The sequence below is a fragment of the Phyllostomus discolor genome, chromosome 10 (assembly GCF_004126475.2).
Source record: "Phyllostomus discolor isolate MPI-MPIP mPhyDis1 chromosome 10, mPhyDis1.pri.v3, whole genome shotgun sequence".
NCBI classification, from domain to species: Eukaryota; Metazoa; Chordata; class Mammalia; order Chiroptera; family Phyllostomidae; genus Phyllostomus; species Phyllostomus discolor.
In genome coordinates, this window is record NC_040912.2 from 67,189,953 (window position 1) to 67,201,899 (window position 11,947).

Genomic DNA, 11,947 nt, shown 5'->3' on the forward strand with positions numbered 1-11,947 from the left:
TTAAAATATTGATGGTAACACTGAGGCATAGAAATCCATTTATTCACTTAGTAAATCTTACTAAGCTCCTATTATGCATGATGCATTGATAAAGCAATATTCAAGAACCAGGTAAAGAGCATGATGCTGAGAAATAAATATGCAAGAATCTGGTAAATACCCAGTTGTTCTAAAAATATATATTTACTGCCTAATTCATGAAAAGTGGATCTAAATTTTAAAAACTGTTATGTGAAGTAAAAAGTACACAATTCATAAAATAATGGCGGAGAATTAATTTTTAGAGTACAAATAAAAAATGAATATATCTTGTTGGGTACTTGGATTACTTTGCTGGAGCTGCCACTACAAAATACCATACACAGAGTTTCTTAAACAACAGAAATTTAGTTTTCACTTTTCTGGAGTCTAGAAGTCCAGTATCAAGGTAACAATAAAGTTTGGTTTCTTGGGAGACCTTTCTTCTCTGACTGCTGATGTCACCTTCTCACGGCATCTTAAATGCCACCTTCTCACAGTGTCTTTAAATGGTCTTTCTTCTATGCATGCACATTCTTGGTGTTTCAGTTTTTTTTTCTTCTTACACAGATACCAGTCAGAATTAAAACACAACAATGTAATCCTATTTAACCTTAATTAATATTTAAAGGCTCCCATCTTCAAAATATTGTCACATTCTGAAGTAGTGGGAGTTAAGACTTCAACATAGGCATTTTGAGGAACACAGTTCTCCCACAATGGTAAGGGAATTTCAAGGCAGCGATTTGTAAGAAAAATAAAATTTACTAACTATATAGGTAAAAACCCCAAGAGCTACTCCTTAAATTGAAGATTGTGTTTATTTATCTTTAATGTAATTACTGAAACACTGTTTAAATTAACCAAGTAATTATTTTCTATTTATATTGTATTCTTTGTTCTCTCACTTCTTATTTGGATAATTGTGTACATCATTTGTTATTTCAATTTTTCCCTCTGTTTGCCTGTTAATGATTCTATTCCTTAAGCTCTTATACTAAAGAATAATACATTAATTTACCCTTGACATTGTAGCCATCTCACATGAATGGTTATTTTAACTACTTACCAGCTGATGCCAGGATCTTTATTCCTTTCTACCATTCCCCCTCCATTTGTGCTATTTTGCCATGTCTATATATAATTTGTCATATGAGGCATTATTGTTGCATTTTAATGTCAGTATTTATTCATAATGATCCATTGATATATATTTTTGTCTTTCTTCTTCAATTTCTATGCTTCTGTTTGGAATGATTTCCTTTGGTTTGAACTGCTTTCCATATATATTTTACTTCAGAAGAAAAATCATAATGAGTTATCTCATGTTGATTATGTAGAAAAAAGTACTTAAGTTGAAAAGATAATTTTACAAGTACATAATTGAAGACTAGTACTTGTTTTCTTTCAACATTTTAAGATGTCATGCCATTTATCTGCGGTTTCCCTCTTTCTTTTAAAGTCAGCTTTCAGTATCATTATTGGTACTATTAAGGTAATATGATTTCCTATTCTCAATCAGCTTTTAATTTTTTTGCCTTAGATTTTCAGCAGTTTTGCTATGGTGTGCCTAGATTTTTGTGTTTATCCATCTTCAGTTGAGAGCCAAATATATTGTTGCAACTACAGGTTTGATTTTGTGTCAATTTTTGAAAATTCTGGAATATTACTTCTTTAACTATAATTCATGCTATCTATTTTTTCTAATTTACTTCCAGGAAGCCAACCAATTGTCAATCTTGCAAACTTCTTACAAACTTTTCTATATTTTTTCCTTCTTCCATGTGTACAGAATCCTCCTTTGATTCTATTTTTTTACTGCAGCACTTTTATTTTCCTCACAATAATGTGTTGCTGGGGCCTAATGTTCTCACATGACAGTAGAAAACTAAAATTTGTCATCTCTTAAAGAATTGAGAATTGCATACAAAAACCTTACATAAATTAAAAGAATAAATAAATTTACAGGTGGAAATGCAAACTGTTTTCCAGCTCAAGGGAAGTAACAAGCCAGATGTTCTGCCAGGAAACATCACTCGCTGCAGCCAGCCTGCTGTCCTTGTCGTCTCACAGCTCTGTGCTCTGTTTCTCTGCGCCCCCAGGGTCCACCATCCTCTCAGATCGCCATGGAAGAAGAGATCCCCGTGGAAAAAGACTTGCCTGCACTTGTCATCAACAATGATTCCAGCATGTGCAAAGCAGCCCTTGCTGGGGATGACCACCCAGCCGTGTTCCCCTCTATTGTCATGCGCCCCCAACACTGGGGTGTCATGGTTGGCACGGAACAGAAGGACAGCTATGCAGTCTACAAGGTCCAAGAGCAAGCACCGCATCCTGACCCTGAGATACCCCATGGAGCAAGGCATCGTTACCAACTGGGAGGACATAGAGAAGATCTGACACCACACCTTACATGCAGCTGTGTGTGGCCCCTGAGGAACACCCTGTGCTGTGACAGAATCCCCCTAAACCCTATGAGAAGATGATTCAGATCATGTTCCAGACCTTCAACATGCCCATCATAGACATTGGCCATCTGTTTGGTGCTGTCCTTGTAGACCTCTGGCAGCACCACTGGCATTGTCATGGACTCTGGGGATGGGGTCACCCTCATGGTGCCTATCTATGAGGGGTATGCCCTCCCCCAAGTCATCCTGTGTCTGGACCAGGCTGTCCCAGACCTGACAGACTACCTCATGAAGATCCTTACTGAGTGTGGCTACAGCTTCACCACCACCACCCAATGGGAAATTGTGGGTGACATCAAGGAGAAGTTGTGCTATGTTGCCCTGGACTTACAGCAGGAGATGGCCACAGCTGTGTTCTTCTTCTCCCTGAAGAATCCTGGTTTGATTCAATGTATCACTGTATACAGAACCAAGAGATGAATCATCATTTGCCCCAGCTAGTCATGACATTCATATTCCCTTCTCTGAGTGCTCTTCTAGTACCAATGCCTAGGATTCTAACTTTTGGCCAATGGAACAGAAATGATGCAAGAATGTTTGACAATATTTTGCTTCATAGATCAATGCTCTTGTGGCAAAGAGCGTTTTGCCCCTGTACTTTTCTTCCGCTTGGAATATTGATTAGAGGATACACTGCCTAGACTTAATACAACCCTTTGTGAGTTAGAAGCTAACTACGAGAATGATGTTGAAAATGGTGAAGTAGTGAAATTTGAAAATTCCGGGCCCTTGGAGAATCTGTTTAGATTCTCCTTGATGTCACCTACTGTACCAAACCTAGAAGTATCCTCCTCTGTCTTCCTGTTATATGAGTAATTCAGTGACTTTATCATTAAGTCTTCATTGGTTAGGCTTTCATAAATTAAAGCTGACAGATGCAAATGAAGAGGAGCTGTCTGGATAGCTTAGAAGAATTTAGGAAGGACTGACTGTTCTAGGCAGAATTGTCTGTTTATGCTAACATACAATGACATAAGGAGAGGTTATACAAAGGAACCCATGTATAAATCAGTATTGATACTGATAGTAATGCTGATGAGCATATGGCTCTGTACCTAAATTTTTATTATAAAAAATCACTGGTGAAAGTATTGGGGGAAAAGAAAAGTGAACCTTGAAGTACAGATACTAGTGAGACCATCACAGCATTAATGTAAGCATTGGATGCAGGTGAATATAAAGGAAAAGAAAGGAGTATTTATTCCAACAACACTTATTTTGTATGTGAACAAGATTTGATTATTTATAAGATGTTAATTGATTGGCGATGGAGTAGAGGGAATAATGAAATGTGTTTCCCAGTTTTGTGACTTAGGTACAACAATTATATGGATAATGGTAAAATTGATTAAATACATAAACAAAAAGGAGAATAAGCTTACCCTTTTTTTTTCACTGGTACAAATGTGAAATCATTTGGGTTCAATGTGGTAATCATTTGGGTTCTGATATTAGTTGTTGCCAATAGAGTGCCTGTTCATAGGTAAGTTATATAACTTTTGGGGGCCTCAGTTTACTCACTTGTAAAGTAGTAGTACTAGATATAAATCTATCTTCCTTTCCAATGTTCAATTTTACTTTTGTATATAAACATCCTATTGAAATAGCACGCACTAAGTAGAATTACATAGAGAAACATATTAACATAATAATGTAATTAAAATTAATAATTAGTAAATAACAGTTACAAAAGTTTAAATTAAAATACAGGAATATGAAATAAATTAATATATTATTTAATATATATATATATATACACACTTATGTGAGATATATGTAAGTATGAATTGAAATATCACCTGGTGATTTTCCTCTTATAAGTGTCATGTTTTCTCCAAGTGTTTTTGCTCACCAGCCTACCTGGAGACTTCTACTCAGAATTCAAGGTCTAAATTGAACATCCATCTTTGGAAGCCCTTCACAGACCTTCCTCCATATAAGACTGAGTACTTACTCATGTGTGATTTATTTAACTTCCCATATTCCTCTATTATAATCCATTTCTTGCCCTATTACAAATAGTTTAGTACTTTATAATTATTATTGATCTCTGAAATAATTTACTGAGGAGGCTTTTTTTTAAGAAATAAAATATATATATTCTTTGTCAGAATTGGCAATGGATAGGACATTTCCAATTGTCTAGTACTAAGCCTCCAATTTTATCTTAAACACTAAAATCATTTTAATATAACAAGTATATAAATGCTTCATTCACTCAGTGTCAAACATTCAATGCCCTCTTTCTTGTTTCAATAACAAGTTTAATAGTCATTATATGCTAAATAGGGCAGTTCATCTTAACATTATATAGGTATCCAGAACAGAATGTTAAGCATTGTATTATCACATGAAGATGAACTATATTAATAAACTGCTCTTTTCATTACTTAGTCTTACATCTAAAATGTTATAGCCATGTAAATGTTAGCACAAAATGCTATGTCAACACTTCATGGATGATTCTGCCAGTTGTTATGACAATATTAGGGAGATTCATTTGCTTTTGGCTTTAATAATAACAATAAAAAGATTAAATATATGTGTATCCTGTGAATTAAAATGACCTAAATATTATTAACACTTCAGCTATTCTTTAATCTCTATTCAAGAATACATTTCTGGTGTCCAGCGAGAGAGGAAGTTGGGGAGAGAGAAAGATCAATGGAAGGGAAACATTAGCTGCCTCCCGTACACATTGTGACCATGAACCAAACCCTCATTCTATGTATGTGCCCTGAGTGGGAATCTAACCCATGATTTTGTTGGTTCTGGGACATTGCTACAACCAGCTCAAGCCTGCCATGGCTCTTGAGCTATTTTTTAATGATGACAAGGGGATAATAAATGTCTGAAACTTATTCTAATCATATTGAATATTATTTTTATGCTCATATATTACAACATCATTATTCTATATATAGGGAAAGTGAGAAAATGATTAGTCCATTGCCTAAACTCCTTTATGTCTGGATCAGCACCAAGGAATTGATTTTTATTAAGTTGTTTTATTCCTCTGATTCACATGTTCCTCATTGTTGGCCATTGAGAATATTAAGAGTAGGCAAATTGGCTTTAACTTTCTTCTTTCCTTACAAATACATTATAAAAACCAATAATATTCATCAATGACTTTATATTGAACTAAAGATTTATTTGATATAAGAGAATTCTGAAGATACATTGTTTTTCCACACTTGCTAAATGTGGTTCATTTGAGCAATGAGATGTAAGACAGATGGCCTCTGCCTACTTTGAGATTTTATGGGGGTAGAAACCTGGGTGCTGTTTGCCAAGGAGATGTGGTTATGTATGGCAAAGCAGTCTAAGAATCACTCAAAAATCCCTTTCAGGTATCAATTGAATCTACACACACATGCAATACACTATGATACTTAAATATATTTTCACTCTAGTCATTATGCTCACTGATCTCCCACACTCTGTATAAACCTTAAACACCTTTACCTCCTGTTGGGCCAATTCTGTTAGAGCAATCTTCAATGAAACCATTGGGGTTAAACATAAAAATCTGAATATCCAAAATATTAAACCATACTGGCAAATTCTAACTCTGGCTTTGTTTTATCTTCTGTTCTTAAGTGTATATTTTCATTTTTTCTAAAGTATTGTACATGAAAATATTTACCAAGGGGTATATAGCAGTTCTGTTCATTTAAATTTTGATTTGACTTTTAGTAGCAACAGACATCCTTTGAAATTCTCTTTACTCTGAATTAACACAATATTATCTTAGAAAGCAAACCAAAATTAAACGAACCATCACATGATGTACATTAAATTAGGAGCTCTTTTTATCTTGACTTATAAATAGTGAAGAAGAATTTCAAGTGTAACAGTTTGGATTACTCTTACAGAAGAAAATGTTCCTATTAACTCAGAGGAGAGATTTGCTATCACAGCTTTGCCTGTGTGAATGCCTACTTGGCATAAATCAATAGCCTGAAGCACAGTAGGAAGAATATGGTAAAGACACAGCAAAATTTTATTTTTGAACATATCACTTCAAGAAGGGACTCCTGCTTTGGTTAGGCTCACTGATCACTAAAGCTCATCAAGTGTATTTTTATTGACAGTATGGGTAATGGATAGAAGGGAATTAATGCTATTAAGCAGAGCAATTAATGTGGATTCAAGTATGTTTACATTTTTATTTTCAATCCTTGGAATGAGACTTCTTGAGAACAATCTATAATTTAGACAAGTACTTTCCTTTGCTGCTACTTTTGTCAAAGTCCCTCAGAGTCTAAGTAGCCTGTTCTCCCTCTCTTCCACATTAAAAGAAAAATTCATGCATAAGTCTAGCACAGAAACATAATAATTACCCCAATTTTATGGTATTTCTTAAACATTGTCTATGCGTATGATTATAAATGAAATATGAATGTTTGCTGTTTTCAGGTTTCTCTGTTTTTTTGTTTTGTTTTGTTTACAATTCTAGGCAACATTAAGCTATCTCATTGTATTCCTCATTCCTTTGAATTTAATTCCTCTCTGAACTTCTTTGGTATATGTTATATGCAAAGCCTAAAGCAGATTTTAATACAATATCTGAAATATTTATTGTGATTGTTAGAATAATGGACACCCAAAGACAACCATACTCTAATCCCCAAAACTTGTTTGGGGAAGGGGAACATTTCCCCCTCTTCCTCTTTATTCTTCTTGGATGTTCTAAATTAAGTTGACAAAAGACAGATTAACAGGAGAAATAAACAATTTAATTTGTACATAAAGAAGTCTCAAACAAATGAAAACTCAAGAAATGACCAAAATGGGCAGTTTTTGTGGGGGTTTTTTTGAGACAAAGAAACAATACATTTATGAGGAACTGGCAAGACAAACTAGGTTTTAATGCTCAGTTAGTGAAGAATCTAAGCAGAATTTGAGCTTAAAATAGTAAATAAGTAAAGATGTTGTTTATATAGTCATGCATCACTTAATAACAGGGATACATTCTGAGAATTATGTCATTAGTAGACTTTGTCATTGTATAAACATCACAGTGTATTTTCACAACTTTAGATGGTATAGCCTATTACACATCTAGGCTATATGGAATATAGACTATTGTTCCTAGTCTTCAAACCTGTACAGCCTGGTATTGTATTGAATATTGTAGGTAATAGTAACACAATGATAAGTACTTGTGTATCTAAATACAGAAAAAGTACAGTAAATTTACAGTGCAAAGGATAAAAATGGTACACATGTATATGGCATTTACCATGAGTGGAAAGTATAGGACTAGAAGTTGCTCTGGGTGATCAGTGAGTGAGTGGTTAGTATGTGCAGTCCTAGGGCATTGCTGAGTCTGACTCTAGGCTTATAAATATTCCAAATCTACACTAAACATTAAGTATTTTTCTCTATTCAATAATATATTTACTTTAGCTTACCGCTACATTTTACTTTATAAACTCCAAAGTTCTGAACCAAGTAGACAAGTTTTAAAGGGATGGAAAGAGGAGAGGGATTTTCAGGGAATAAAGGGAGAAGTCTGTCTGTAGTCACAGATAATGTTTTTTTCACATCAGACTCCTGTGTTCCAACAGTCAGTCACAGCTACTTTGAAAGCTAACTCAAAAATTCTCCTTGAAACACTGAAGTTATCTCCTCCTGCTTGACAAAGAAACAGCATATCAGCAGTATACGACTACATTCCTGAGAACAAAAGGAGTTGAGCAGGAAGAAAGGTTAACATATAAATAAAGCCTTAATTAAGAATTAAATTATTTAATTCTAGCTGCCAACAATAATAAGGGCATTAAAGTCACATGGAACTTGACTATATATTTATTTAAATGATCTGTATGTAGACCTCCAATAGAATGAGTGAATTTATTTTACTGATATAGTTAAATCCAAACCCCATAAAAATCAATGAATTAATTTTGTCAGTGTTTTAGTTTCCTTGAGCTGTTGTAACAAATGATCATAAACTGGGTATTAAAATAACAGACATGATCTTACAGTTCTGTTGGCAGCTGTGAAAATAGCATCAGGTATTAAACCCATGGAGTCAGACTGGACCTCAGTTCAGCAACCTTAATACTTGAGTTCTGGCTAAGAAAGAATTCAGAGTCAATACTCAAACTATAAGCAAAAAAATTTGTAGACAGTTACAGAGGTAAGAGGAGTGGTAGAAGAAACAGGTCAAGTCAGGTCAGGAAATTTGTAGATGCAAACGAAGGGCCCCTGGAACTTAGGAGAAAGAAAGGTTAAGGTAATATGCCCAGAGGAGCAGGAAAGACACAGTTCTGCTCCCAAAAGGAAGAGCATGCTGGGTACTCTGTTCTGAGAGCTATTAAGGGTAAGCATTTCAATAGAATATTCATCAGCTTTCCAGGTATGTCCTTTAGGGTTATGGTCTCTAATGATTGGTTTGCACCAGGGCAGCAGGTCATTAGACAATGCAGCTGGTCTTAATGTCAGCCATGGCATCTCTTGTCTGGTTTTGCTGCTTTTCTGTGTCTGAAGCTAGAACACAACTGAGGCCTAGATGTATTAGATGAGGGTCAGCACCTCATTTTTCCAAAGAGCTTAAGATTTAAGAGCCCCTTTGTCCATTTCCCCTCAAAGCGGGTCTAACCCATGTGACTAGCAACATACCACTGAGGGAAAGGCGAGGGGAGGGTCTGAACTGCTTGACCAGCTATACGCTAGGAGAGGAAAAGTTACCATGGGGGCAAGGCCCTTCTATTCCCATTGCTAGGCACATGGGGCCTTTTATGCTGGTGACCCATTCTACCTAGCCTATTGTCCTTGCTCTGCTCGTGTTTGTCTAAATACCTACCACAGTTCCAGTGGTCAGAATCCCAAAAGCAAAGTGTCAGCAGGGTGCTCCCTTCGATGCTCTAGAAGACAGTCCATTCCCTGTGTTTCCCAGAATCTGTTGGTCTTAGACTTTCTTGGGAATTTGGCCATAACATTCTAATCTCTACCTCTATATTCACATAGACTTTGCCTCTTTTCTGTATTTCTTTCTTCTATGTCTCTTATAAAAATATTTACAATTGGATTTAGGGCCCACCCATAAAATCCAGGATAATCTCATCCCAATATTCTTAATTTAGTCACTACAAAGACCCCATTTCCAAATAGGGTCATGCAAAGTTCTTAGAATTAGGATATGGAAATACCTTTCCATTTCTGGTGGGAAGGAATCCCAATTCAAGCCACTAAAGTCAGTTTAACACTAGTCACTTTTAAGTTGCCAGCTCAGACTCTTCAGGAAATTTGAGCTCAGTATGAATAACTTATCATCATCTTGGCAAACAAGGTAAATACACTCTACTTTTGAGCAAAGTGCCCTTAACATTTCTCACATCTTGACTAAACTAAAATTTCTACTGGACAATAAGCCCTAACTCCTCTTTTTTGGAGCTTTTATTTTTTTTAATTTGTTATTATAAATTCTTCTCTAACCCTTTGAGATATAAATCTTCTCTCAAGAATCAGGAACCCAATATTCTTTGAAATGGAACTATCAAGAAAAATAATATCCAAAAAGATGACAGTACAGTAAAAGGAAGCTGGATCCATGTGCCCCTGAACTGGATTAACAGCTGAACTGCTGAGCAATCAAACTAAACAATCTACTGAAACCTAGATGATATGAAATACCATAATGAAGGAATATAGAAGATACTGTATTTTTGGACCATAAGACACACCCAGGTTTCAGAGGAGGAAAATAGTAAAAAAAAAAAATAAAACTTTGAAGCAAAAAATGTGATAAAATATTTAATAACATAAATAACATATTTCACCAATGGAAATTGAAAGCTACATTGGGACTACAAGACGCACCCTCCTTTCCCTCCCAAATTTTGGGGGTAAAAGTGTGTCTTATAGTCCAAAAAATACTACTACATAGAAACTGGTATGAAGGGTTGAGATTCAGAGGGGGCAAGCACCTGCAGGCAGCTGTGACAGCAGCTAAGAGACCAGATAGCTATTATAGCTGTGGAGCTTCCCTCCTATAGAAGTCAGGGGTCTTAACCCCATGCAGGGGTCCCAAATCCACAGCAACAGAGATGGGAAGTGGAGACTGTGTAGTGCCTGGTGAAGGGAATTAGTGGGGACTCACCATGCCTATGAGGCTCAGATTGTATCCTCTCAGTATAGGGCAGTCTTACTATTGCAGCACCATCCTGGAGAGTTCACAATGCAGGCTCTAACCACTGGGAAGGCCAGACTGTCAAACTCGGGTCCTGTGGAGGGGCTATAGCCAGCTGTGATTTTAAGGGGCCTTCAATTTTCTGATGAGACTTAGATGGAAACCCAGTGACTTAACTGAGTGACTTGGGAAAGAGAAACAGGCAGCACCCCACCTCCCACTTGTGGGGCTGCTCCAGCTGCTAAGTTCAAAGGTACAGAGGAGCTACACAGGAATGGGAATTTTGTCCTGTCCTGCAGTCTTTGGAATTGTCCCATGAAAATCTGAAACTTTAGGTGCTACCCTTCTGAAACCAGCCAAATGGAAAAATCAGGGTGCAGCACAAGGCTGAGAATGTAGGACCCATCCTGCTAGGTTTGGCATAGAGCTAGATGCTGCATGAAACTGAGGCTTTTGCACTGTGTCTCCTGGGGAAGAGCTTGTCTGAGAGCCAGACAGGAGAGTGTTGAAATGCTTGAATATATTGCAGTGTGGCAAATCCAGTCTCAGTCCCTTCACTACAGGTTTGCAGGCATCACCTCCAATGGGAAACTGTTTAGATCAGCCCTGCCAAGTCCCAGATACCCATTCTGGGTGCATTTCCACAAGGGAAAGGAAGAGCAGCTCAGAATGATGACTTTCAAACTGTGAGACCCTCAGAGACTATTGCCTGGAAATAGGACAAAGAGCTTAGACTCTTCCTGAGTTCTGGAAATGAGACAGAGCCTAACCTCCTCCTGTGGGCTGGACTGGCGTCATCCCCAATAGGAGACTCTTTTGATCTACCGATGGGTCCAGCACTGCTGAGTTCATTCCTGCAAATGCTATACAAATCCTAAATTGGCAGCAAGTGGTCCTGAGGGAACTAGAGCTAGAGAATCTGGCTGAGACTGAAGGGTTTGACTTTGAAGCAGGGACCACTTTTGCCACAGTGGGTCCCACAAGTAGGGGACCCACGAGTCCCCTTGCCTGGGTTCATCCTACAGTCCCTGATCAAAAGGCTCAAGGAGAAGACCAGGTAACTTTAGGGAAGGACAGAATGGCTGAAAGGTGGAGGCAGATCTCAGGGAGACTCTTCTCATATACAAAACTGCCCCCAGCTCTAAGCAGGAAAGCCAACTCTTGTACAGATTGGCCCCTTACACACACATGCAGGTCCAGTAGATACAGACACAAATAGTGAAAGCATGGTAACTATAGACCCATAGCTCAAGGTTGGTTACACACAATGTGTGACAGCAACCTATATCTGAATCCAACCCAAGTGGATCCAGAACCA

General features: G+C 37.1%; 1 pseudogene; it reads left to right on the plus strand.

Moving 5' to 3' along the window:
- Nucleotides 1–2,056: 2,056 nt before the first annotated feature.
- Nucleotides 2,057–2,906, plus strand: LOC114507319 (annotated as a pseudogene).
- Nucleotides 2,907–11,947: the final 9,041 nt, after the last annotated feature.